The sequence below is a fragment of the Olea europaea genome, unplaced genomic scaffold (genome assembly GCF_002742605.1).
Source record: "Olea europaea var. sylvestris unplaced genomic scaffold, O_europaea_v1 scaffold2682, whole genome shotgun sequence".
Lineage (NCBI taxonomy): Eukaryota > Viridiplantae > Streptophyta > Magnoliopsida > Lamiales > Oleaceae > Olea > Olea europaea.
In genome coordinates, this window is record NW_019245203.1 from 8460 (window position 1) to 20218 (window position 11759).

At 25.3% G+C, this 11759-nt stretch overlaps 1 long non-coding RNA gene across 1 annotated transcript in view; it reads right to left on the reverse strand.

Annotated features, from left to right (window-relative positions):
- The window catches only part of LOC111383415, a 16288-nt gene that overhangs the window by 3408 nt on the left and 1121 nt on the right, over positions 1-11759 (reverse strand). The window lies entirely within an intron of this gene.

Here is an 11759-nt window from a genome sequence, read left to right on the forward strand (position 1 = left end):
CTAATTTTCCTTTTATCATATTTTCTTTTAATCTTTTCTCTAAACTTATTACCATAAGTCTGAGGTGTGAAAATATCTTTACACAATTTATAATCTGTCTTTTTTAGTTGATTTTGGATTTGTAATTCAACACATTTTTCTTATAAACATTTCATTATGAATTGTATTCTTATTCCTATACTCCATAAATGATCTGGTTTTTCTATAACATTCTTATTTTCATTCCATCTTTTTGTTATTTCTAATCCTAAGGGATCTGGTAATTTATGGAATAATTTTTTACCTAATTCTTGATTAAAAGTATTACTTGATATAGAAACAAGATAATGATATTCATTTAAAAATTGTTTAACTTCTTTACCTTTAGTCCATCTATTTAGACTAAGTTGTTCAAGATCTCTAATAGCTTTATGTTGAATTAATAATTGTCCTGTATTTGGGTCTGCTCCTGTTAATAATTCATGTATCTTACTAACAAAATTATAAGGATTATTTCCTAATGCTTCTAATGCTTCAAATTCTATTTGTTTATCTTTCTTAAAAGCTTCCCATCTAGCTTTAGCATTTTCTCCTAAAAATGTCTCTAAATATCTATAAATTTCTAATGATTCCATATTATCTGCTAATCTAATATAATGGCCTAGTATTGTATTCTTCCATACTTCTATTATATTATTCCAAGTTTGAGGATCATGTGCTATAATATTTAATATTTGTGGTTTATGTGGTGTTTGAAATTCTATTTTAGGTTCTAAAGGTCTAACTTTTCCTCTAACTATATAATTTCTTTCTTTATCATTATAATCTGTATAAACTATTCTAGGAGGATGGCCACCTAAATATTGATATTGTTCTGGTTCTGTTTTAATTTGCATAATTTCATCTGTTAATTCTTTGTAATTACTATCCTCTGAAATTTCTGTTTTATTATCAATATCCTCTATATTAATTCCTACTCTTATATTTTTATAATTATCATAATATAAATATTCTTTTTCTCCTATTTGTTTAATTAAAAATAAATGATCTTCTAATTTTAAAAGTTCTGTGGGAGATAATTTCATTTCTAATTCTTTAGGATAAATTATTCTGTCTTCTATTTCTGTTTCTACTGCATTAAGAAATTCTTCTGTTTTTTGTTGTTCTTCATTATTATTATTATATTCTGTCTCAAATTCATTATTTCTATTTATATGACTATAATTTCCAAACCTTAGACTAATTCTTCCATGTAAATCTTTATATATTATAGCTTCTTAAGGAGCTAAAATTGGTTCTTGGGTTTCCAAATTTTTTTCTAAATTCTATTCTAATCCTGCTAAAAGTTCTGAATCATAGGTTTTAGGCTTAATCATTTTTATTCCTTTACTACTCATTAAATTTATTATTTTATCTATGTATACTTTGTATTTTGTTTGAGAATTATTACTACATCTTCCTAAAAATCCTATACTTATTAATAAATTTTCTCCTGAAATAACATCTTCATATCCATGTGTTTGGATTCCTATTTTAATTTTTTCTGAAAAATCTTTTATGGTTAATAAAAAATCTGGATTACAATATATAATTCCATTATTATCATTCATGTCTACCTCTGTACTAGCTATCATACTTTTTTCTATATTTTGAGTTCTTTCATCATAAATAGTTAATAAAAGTTTATTTCCTAAATTTTTTCTCATTAATCCTTTAAATCCTATTACTATTAATCCTAAATGCATAAATCTAAAATTCTTTTTTCTTAATTCTTTTTTAGATTCTTCTGATATTAATGATAATTGTCTTACTTGACCATCTAAGCATTGAATTGATACTTCTCTAGTATGTCTAAAAAATTGGGTTCTTGATTCAAAAATTCCCCTATTATATAAATTTTCTGGATTAAGTAATTGTAGACCATGAGTTTGAAATCTATTATAATCTTGTTTAGGATCTATAAGTTCTTCTATATTCTGATTATACTGAAGCTGTCTATGTAAAATTCTTTCTATTATATTTGTACTTATATTAGAAGTACTATGTCTACCTCTATCAAAGGGTTCTGAAGATGGTCCTACTTCTCTAGTAGTTCTTGATCTACGAGGAAAATTATTCATATTTTATAAAATATTGTAGATAATTTTCTAGTTATTTTTTCTTTACCTGTATTTTTTAAACTTAATCTATCTAGCTTATTTATTATGTTTTCTATTTCTTGAGTTGGTTTATTTTCTATATTATTTAATTTTTTATTTATATTTTTTATTGCTTCTGTAGTCTTAAGATCTGGAAATTTTTCTTTATCTTCTACTCTAGAAATTTTGTTTAAAATAGCTGAATTTTGTTCTTTAATAAAATCTAAGTTTCACGAATTTTATTAATATCTTTCTCAATATTAAAGATTCTTTTTCCTAAAGAACTTACTTCTCCAATTAATTTATTAACCTCTTTTATTAAAAGATCCAGTTTAAAAATCTAATCTGAATAATAAAAAGAATATAATGAAAAATTTGTATGATCTGATAAATAATTATTATCTATATTATCTAATTCAATCCTTACTTCTAAATCTGATATAAAAAACTATTTATAAAATATTCTTCTCTAAATTCTGAAATTAAAGATCTATATAAAATCTGTTCTTTTAATTCTGGATATAAATCTTTAGTTACTTGTAAGATAGCAAATAAATAATCTATAGGTTTATATTTTTCAAAAGAAATAAATTCTACACCGTATTCAAAAATCTCTTCTATTTCTTTGTAAAATGTAAAACTATAGAATATTTTTTCTAGATCTACAAGTAAAATTTTTCTAAAGATTCTAAGAATTATATCTTTTCTAAAATCTGAAGAAATATACTGAAATCACCAGCACAGAAACAAAGGCTCTGATACCAAAAAGAGGGGGGTCCTGAAAGAGGTTAGTATTTAAAGGATTATAAGAAGGTTATAAGGCGGTTATAAATCAAATTATAAAAATCCTACTCAGTACTCTTCTTAATTGAAATATCTTTTGATAAGATAATATCCTTTTTTTTTTTTTCACTTTCAAAACTTTTCGTTGAAATGATTAAAGTATGCCATCTGAGATATATGAACTTGGGCCTTACTCCATTCTTGCAAGGACACCACTGGCACTCCCTTAACAAAAATTCTTAAAACAGTGATCATTTTCCCCTTTCTATGCGTTTTACTAGCCTTTCTACTAGGCCTTTACGCTTTGAGGGGTCACCCATGGCTTATTTTAAAAACAGTTTAAACTTTAACTTGGAGTTAAGATATGCTCTTATCATATACTCAGCATGAAACATAAAACTTTACAAAGGATTTACAGAAACAAAAATCTCATAAATAATATTTGTTCTTTAAAGATCTGGGACTAATATTGATTATTAATACCATATCTTAGAACAATAAAACATACCTACCGGAATGATCCATCAGTAGTTTAAAAACATAAATATTTTTTATAGGATATTATCATATCTAAGAATAAAAACAATTAAGAATTTCCCTTTCGGGGAAGAGAGAAAATTAGAACATGTTTCAAAAAAACAAAGAACTTTTATTATTTTTCTCTATTCTGTGTGTTTACAAATGAAAAAATGACTTCTTCTATAGGAAAGAAAAAGGAAGAAAACGCGTTTTTCAAAAGCAAGGAATCTTTGCTTTTTCAAAAACGTCAGAAAGAAAACAGTAAAAAGTTTTATTATCAAATCTTACTTTATAAAACAGTAAGATCCGTTACAAATTTTTCAAAAAGAAAACAGTAAAAAGTCTGTCTATCATACAATAATTTCTTATCTTTTTGAAAGTTTGCCAAGTGTCTCTTTTCCAGCTAAGTCTTTCTTTGTATGATCAGATCTTTCTTGAATCCTTATCTTGTCTCATAATTGTGTCGGCAAATGCTGTCTAAAGATGCTCCTCCATCAGTATAGTCTTCTGAATTATTGTCCTCTTCTGTATTATTATCCTCATAGTCTTCTTTAATATCAATTTTCTTTTTCCCTTTGTTTTTCTTCTTTATCTGCAACCTCTTTTTCTTTGAGGTCTTTTGTTTAACTTGTTGCTGTAATTCTTCTATTTTATCAAACATTTCTTTCAATCTTTTTATATCTGATTGAGTAATTTGCTCTGGATCTTGTGATGATTGAAATGATTCTGATATAAGATTAACTGGGCTTTTCTGTTTTAAATCTATTGGACTAATTAATCTAGTAGCAGAATTTACAGTCTGCTGAGTCTATTTTTCAGTAATTTTATTTCTGTAACAGGATTTTCAGCCTGTTGAGTCTGATTAAATTGAAAAGTAGGAGAATCAACAGCCTCCTGAGTCTGTTGGGTTTTTGGTAAGTCCAAAACCATAAACGGATTTGTTAAGTCTTTACCAGCTACTGTTTGAGCTGCACTAGCTATAGACTTCTTGGGCTCTATAGTGCCTGAAACTGTCTGATAATATGAATTTAAAATTTTTATTTTAATAATTTCTTGTTCCAGATCAGAAATCTTATTTTGTAAAGATAATTTTTCTTATTGTAAAATCTGATTTGATTCATTTAAAATTTCTAGTCATACATTCACAATGTTGACAAAAATTTGAAGAAAAATCTAATGGCTGATCTGAAACATTTTTTAATGAAGGGGTTATAAAATAATTAATTCCTAAATGCTTTCTGCATTCATCTAATGCTTCTGAAACTGAATAAAATCCTTTATATAGAGGATTCGGAAAATTTTTTATACAATCTGATACTTCTATCCAAATATGATAAACTCCTGGAAATCTGCCTTGAAAAACAACATAACATTTAAATTTCTTATGATCTTGACTAAAATGTTCTGAAAAAGCATTTAAACATGCTAAAAAGTATTTTTGATCTTTAGGATTCTTATTATAGGAAATCCATAAATTATCTAAAATACATTTTTCTGATTTTGTAACTAAAATATGAGATAATGTCTTAAAGCTAATATTACTATTTGGAAAGCAGAGTAATTCTACATTACCAAATCTTAACTTGTCATGAGTCTGTGTTAAATTAGTCTGAAATAATGATGAACTTGAACTGCCAATTGTTGGCAATCCTGGCCTGGGACCTCTTGGTCTTTGCACTTGCAAATTCTCAAAGAAATAATCAATCATATTCTTTATTTTTAATTATTCTACTTAATATATCTGCTATCTGATTATCACTACCTTTAATATATTCAAAATTAATTACTAATCCAGTATTAGTAATTCTATGTATAAAATTTAACCATCTTCTTCGATTACTTCTTTTATTTTCTAATTTCATTTTATTAACAAAACTTACTATTGCTTCACAATGTTTTCTTAAAGTAATTTCTTTTTTAGAAATAATAAATAGTTTAAAAGAATCTAATGCATAATTAACTGCAAGTAATTCTAAATCTATGCTACTTATATTACCTTTTTCTTTATAATTTCCAATATTATATCTTACAATTTTTTCACTATCCTTATCTGCATATTTATTAGGTTTTGCAATTAAAATTGCTCCCCATCATGTTATACTTCCATCTGTTTCTATAATTAAATAGTCTGTATCTAATGGCATAGATAATTTAGGTAAGTCTTTTAATTTCTCTTTCATTTTTTTATTAATTTAATATCTTCTATATTAAAATATCTTTGACCTTTTGGTGAAGTTTTTCCATATAAGGGTCCTGCAATTTTTCCTAAATCTTTAATAAAGGGTCTAGCATAATTAACTAATCCTAAAAATTTTTGTAACTGCTTAAGGTCTTCAAGTTTATCTGAAAAATCTAAAGCTTTTTGAGCTATATGAGGTTGTAACTCTATTTTTCCCTTTTCTATATTTACTCCTAAAAATTCTATATATTCTTTAAATAAAAAACATTTTCCTTTTATTTATAATTAGACCATGTCTAATAAATTCTGAAAAAAGAATCTGTAAATAGCCTCTATGTTCTCGCCTATTTTTACTGAATACTAAAATATCATCTATATAAACTATAATAAATTTATTATGTTTACTAAAAATACTATCCATTTTTCTTTGAAAAATACTAGGGACGTTTTTTAATCCAAATGGCATAACTAACCATTCAAAATGTCCTTCTGGGCTACTGAAAGTTGTCCATTCTATTGAATCTGGGTGCATTTTTACTTGCCAAAAACCAGATTTTAAATCAAACTTACTAAAAATGTTACAATCTTGAATCTTATTTATTAAAACTGTCTTATCTGGAATATTATATGCACCATCTATTGTATTATCATTTAATCTTTTATAATTAATTACCATTCTACTTTTTCCTTTAATAATTTCTGAATGTTTTCTAACTATAAAAGCTGCTGTTCTATGTGGACTTTCTGATTTTTTAATTACTCCTAATTTTAATAAATCTTTTATATCCATCTTAAAATCTTTCTGATCTTAGTTTGTAGGGAAGAAGAAGAAATATGTTTAGATTTTGTAAAAATTGAAAAAATATATAATTTGTTAGTGACAGAACAAGATATAGAAAACATGATTAGTAAATTAGAAAAATTAGAAATTTTAAGAGAAAATGTATTAAAATATTGGGAAAAAGATAAAGTTTTTTGTGAAATAAAAATAAAAAATCCAGAATATATAATTAAGACAAAAAATATTAATGCTACAAATCAAGATCAGGAAGATTTTAAGATGCATATAAAAGATTTATTAAAATTAGGAGTAATTAAAAAATCAGAAAGTCCACACAGAACAACAGCTTTTATAGTTAGAAAACATTCAGAAATTATTAGAGGAAAAAGTAAAATGGTAATTAATTATAAAAGATTAAATGATAATACAATAGATGATGCCTATAATATTCCAGATAAGACAGTTTTAATAAATAAGATTCAAGATTGTAACATTTTTAGTAAGTTTGATTTAAAATCTGGTTTTTGGCAAGTAAAAATGCACCCAAATTCAATAGAATGGACAGCTTTCACTAGCCCAGAAGGACATTTTGAATGGTTAGTTATGCCATTTGGATTAAAAAACGCCCCTAATATTTTTCAAAGAAAAATTGATAGTATTTTTAGTAAGCATAATAAATTTATTATAATTTATATAGATGATATTTTAGTATTCAGTAAAAATAGGCGAGAACATAGAGGCTATTTACAGATTCTTTTTTCAAAATTTATTAGACATGGTCTAATTATAAATAAAAGGAAAATGTTTTTATTTAAAGAATATATAGAATTTTTAAGAGTAAATATAGGAAAGGGAAAAATAGAGTTACAACCTCATATAGCTCAAAAAGCTTTAGATTTTCCAGATAAACTTGAAGACCTTAAGCAGTTACAAAAATTTTTAGGATTAGTTAATTATGTTAGACCCTTTATTAAAGATTTAGGAAAAATTGCAGGACCCTTATATGGAAAAATTTCACCAAAAGGTCAAAGATATTTTAATATAGAAGATATTAAATTAATAAAAAAAATAAAAGAGAAATTAAAAGACTTACCTAAATTATCTATGCCATTAGATACAGACTATTTAATTATAGAAACAGATGGAAGTATAACAGGATGGGGAGCAATTTTAATTGCAAAACCTAATAAATATGCAGATAAGGATAGTGAAAAAATTGTAAGATATAATAGTGGAAATTATAAAGAAAAAGGTAATATAAGTAGCATAGATTTAGAATTACTTGCAGTTAATTATGCATTAAATTCTTTTGAACTATTTATTATTTCTAAAAAAGAAATTACTTTAAGAACACATTGTGAAGCAATAGTAATTTTTGTTAATAAAATGAAATTAGAAAATAAAAGAAGTAATCGAAGAAGATGGTTAAATTTTATACATAGAATTACTAATACTGGATTAGTAATTAATTTTGAACATATTAAAGGTAGTGATAATCAGATAGAAGATATATTAAGTAGAATAATTAAAAATAAAGAATATGATTGATTATTTCTTTGAGAATTTGTAGATGCAAAGACCAAGAGGTCCCAGACCAGGATTGCCAACAATTGGTAGTTCAAGTTCATCATTATTTCAGACTAATTTAGCACAGACTCATGACAAGTTAAGATTTGGTAATGTAGAATTACTCTGCTTTCCAAATAGTAATATTAGCTTTAAGACATTATCTCATATTTCAATTACAAAATCAGAAAAATGTATTTTAGATAATTTATGGATTTCCTATAATAAGAATCCTAAAGATCAAAAATACTTTTTAGCATGTTTAAATGCTCTTTCAGAATATTTTAGTCAAGATCATAAGAAATTTAAATGTTATGTTGTTTTTCAAGGCAGACTTCCAGGAGTTTATCATACTTGGATAGAAGTATCAGATTGTATAAAAAATTTTCCAAATCCTCTATATAAAGGATTTTATTCAGTTTCAGAAACATTAGATGAATGCAGAAAGCATTTAGGAATTAATTATTTTATAGCCCCTTCATTAAAAAATATTTCAAATCAGCCATTAGATTTTTCTTCAAATTTTTGTCAACATTGTGAATGCATGACTAGAAATTTTAAAATTTTAAATGAATCAAATCAGATTTTACAATAAGAAAAATTATCTTTACAAAATAAGATTTCTGATCTAGAACAAGAAATTATTAAAATAAAAATTTTAAATTCAGATTTTCAGACAGTTTCGGGCACTATAGAGCCCAAGAAGTCTATAACTAGTCCAGCTCAAACAGTAGCTGGTAAAGACTTAACAAATCCGTTTATGGTTTTGGATTTACCAAAAGCCCAACAGACTCAGGAGACTGTTGATTCTCCTACTTTTGAATTTAATCAGACTCAACAGGCTGAAAATCCTGTTACAGAAAATAAAATTACTGAAGAACAGACTCAGCAGACTGTAAATTCTGCTACTAGATTAATTAGTCCAATAGATTTAAAACAGAAAAGCCCAGTTAATCTTATATCAGAATCATTTCAATCATCACAAGATTCAGAGCAAATTACTCAATCAGATATAAAAAGATTGAAAGAAATGTTTGATAAAATAGAAGAATTACATCAACAAGTTAAACAAAAGACCTCAAAGAAAAAGAAGTTGCATATAAAGAAGAAAAACAAAGGCAAAAAGAAAATTGATATTAAAGAAGACTATGAGGATAATAATACAGAAGAGGACAATAATTCAGAAGACTTTACTGATGGAGGAGCATCTTTAGACAGCATTGGCCGACACAATTATGAGACAAGATAAGGATTCAAGAAAGATTTGATCATACAAAGAAAGACTTAGCTGGAAAAGAGACACTTGGCAAACTTTCAAAAAGATAAGAAATTATTGTATGATAGACAGACTTTTTACTGTTTTCTTTTTGAAAAATTTGTAACGGATCTTACTGTTTTATAAAGTAAGATTTGATAATAAAACTTTTTACTGTTTTCTTTTTGACGTTTTTGAAAAAGCAAAGATTCCTTGCTTTTGAAAAACGCGTTTTCTTCCTTTTTCTTTCATTCTTTCATTTGTAAACACACAGAATAGAGAAAAATAATAAAAGTTCTTTGTTTCTTTGAAACATGTTCTAATTTTCTCTCTTCCCCGAAAGGGAAATTCTTAATTGTTTTTATTCTTAGATATGATAATATCCTATAAAAAATATTTATATTTTTAAACTACTGATGGATCATTCCGGTAGGTATGTTTTATTGTTCTAAGATATAGTATTAATAATCAATATTAGTCCCAGATCTTTAAAGAACAAATGTTATTTATGAGATTTTTGTTTCTGTAAATCCTTTGTAAAGTTTTATGTTTCATGCTGAGTATATGATAAGAGCATATCTTAACTCCAAGTTAAAGTTTAAACTATTTTTAAAATAAGCCCTGAGTGACCCTTCAAAGCGTAAAGGCCTAGTGGAAAGGCTAATGAAACGCATAGAAAGGGGAAAAGGATCACTGTTTTAAGAATTTTTGTTAAGGGAGTGCCAGTGGTGTCCTTGCAAGAATGGAGTTAGGCCCAAGTTCATATATCTCACATGGCATACTTTAATCATTTCAAAGAAAAGTTTTGAAAGTGAAAAAAAAAAAGGATATTATCTTATCAAAAGATATTTCAATTAAGAAGAGTACTAAGTAGGATTTTTATAATTTGATTTATAACCGCCTTATAACCTTCTTATAATCCTTTAAATACTAACCTGAAAACTATACTGATGGAGGAGCATCTTTAAACAGCATTGACCGACACAATTATGAGACAAGATAAGGATTCAAGAAAGATCTGATCATACAAAGAAAGACTTAGCTGGAAAAGAGACACTTGGCAAACTTTCAAAAAGATCAGAAATTATTGTATGATAGACAGACTTTTTACTGTTTTTTTTTTTGAAAAATTTGTAACGGATCTTACTGTTTTATAAAGTAAGATTTGATAATAATACTTTTTACTGTTTTCTTTTTGACTTTTTCGAAAAAGCAAAAATTCCTTGCTTTTGAAAAACGCGCTTTCTTCCTTTTTCTTTCCTATATAAAAAGTCATTCTTTCATTTGTAAACACACAGAATAGAGAAAAATAATAAAAGTTCTTTATTTCTTTGAAACATGTTCTAATTTTCTCTCTTCCCCGAAAGGGAAATTCTTAATTGTTTTTATTCTTAGATATGATAATATCCTATAAAAAATATTTATATTTTTAAACTACTGATGGATCATTCCGGTAGATATGTTTTATTGTTCTAAGATATGATATTAATAATCAATATTAGTCCCAGATCTTTAAAGAACAAATGTTATTTATGAGATTTTTGTTTCTGTAAATCCTTTGTAAAGTTTTATGTTTCATGCTAAGTATATGATAAGAGCATGTCTTAACTCCAAGTTAAAGTTTAAACTGTTTTCAAAATAAGTCCTGAGTGACCCTTCAAAGCGTAAAGGCCTAGTGGAAAGGCTAGTGAAACGCATAGAAAGGGAAAAAGGATCACCGTTTTAAGAATTTTTAGAAATAATAAATAGTTCAAAAGAATCTAATGCATAATTAACTGCAAGTAATTCTAAATCTATGCTACATATATTACCTTTTTCTTTATAATTTCCACTATTATATCTTACAATTTTTTCACTATCCTTATCTGCATATTTATTAGGTTTTGCAATTAAAATTGCTCCCCATCTTGTTATACTTCCATCTGTTTCTATAATTAAATAGTCTTGTATCTAATGGCATAGATAATTTAGGTAAGTTTTTTAATTTCTCTTTTATTTTTTTTATTAATTTAATATCTTCTATATTAAAATATCTTTGACCTTTTGGTGAAGTTTTTCCATATAAGGGTGTTGCAATTTTTCCTAAATCTTTAATAAATGGTCTAGCATAATTAACTAATCCTATTATTATTATTATTATTGTTATTGTTATTGTTATTGTTATTATTATTATTATTATTGTTATTATTGTTATTATTATTCTTCTTCTTATTATTATTATTGTTGTTATTATTGTTGTTATTATTGTTATTATTGTTGTTGTTATTATTGTTATTGTTATTATTATTATTGTTATTATTGTTATTATTATTCTTCTTCTTATTATTATTATTGTTGTTATTATTGTTATTATTGTTGTTGTTATTATTGTTATTGTTATTATTATTATTGTTATTATTGTTATTATTGTTGTTATTGTTATTATTTTTATTATTGTTATTGTTATTATTATTGTTATTGTTATTCTTATTGTTATTATTATTATTATTGTTCTTATTATTATTATTATTATTTTTATTATTTTTATTATTATTATTATTATTATTATTATTATTCTTC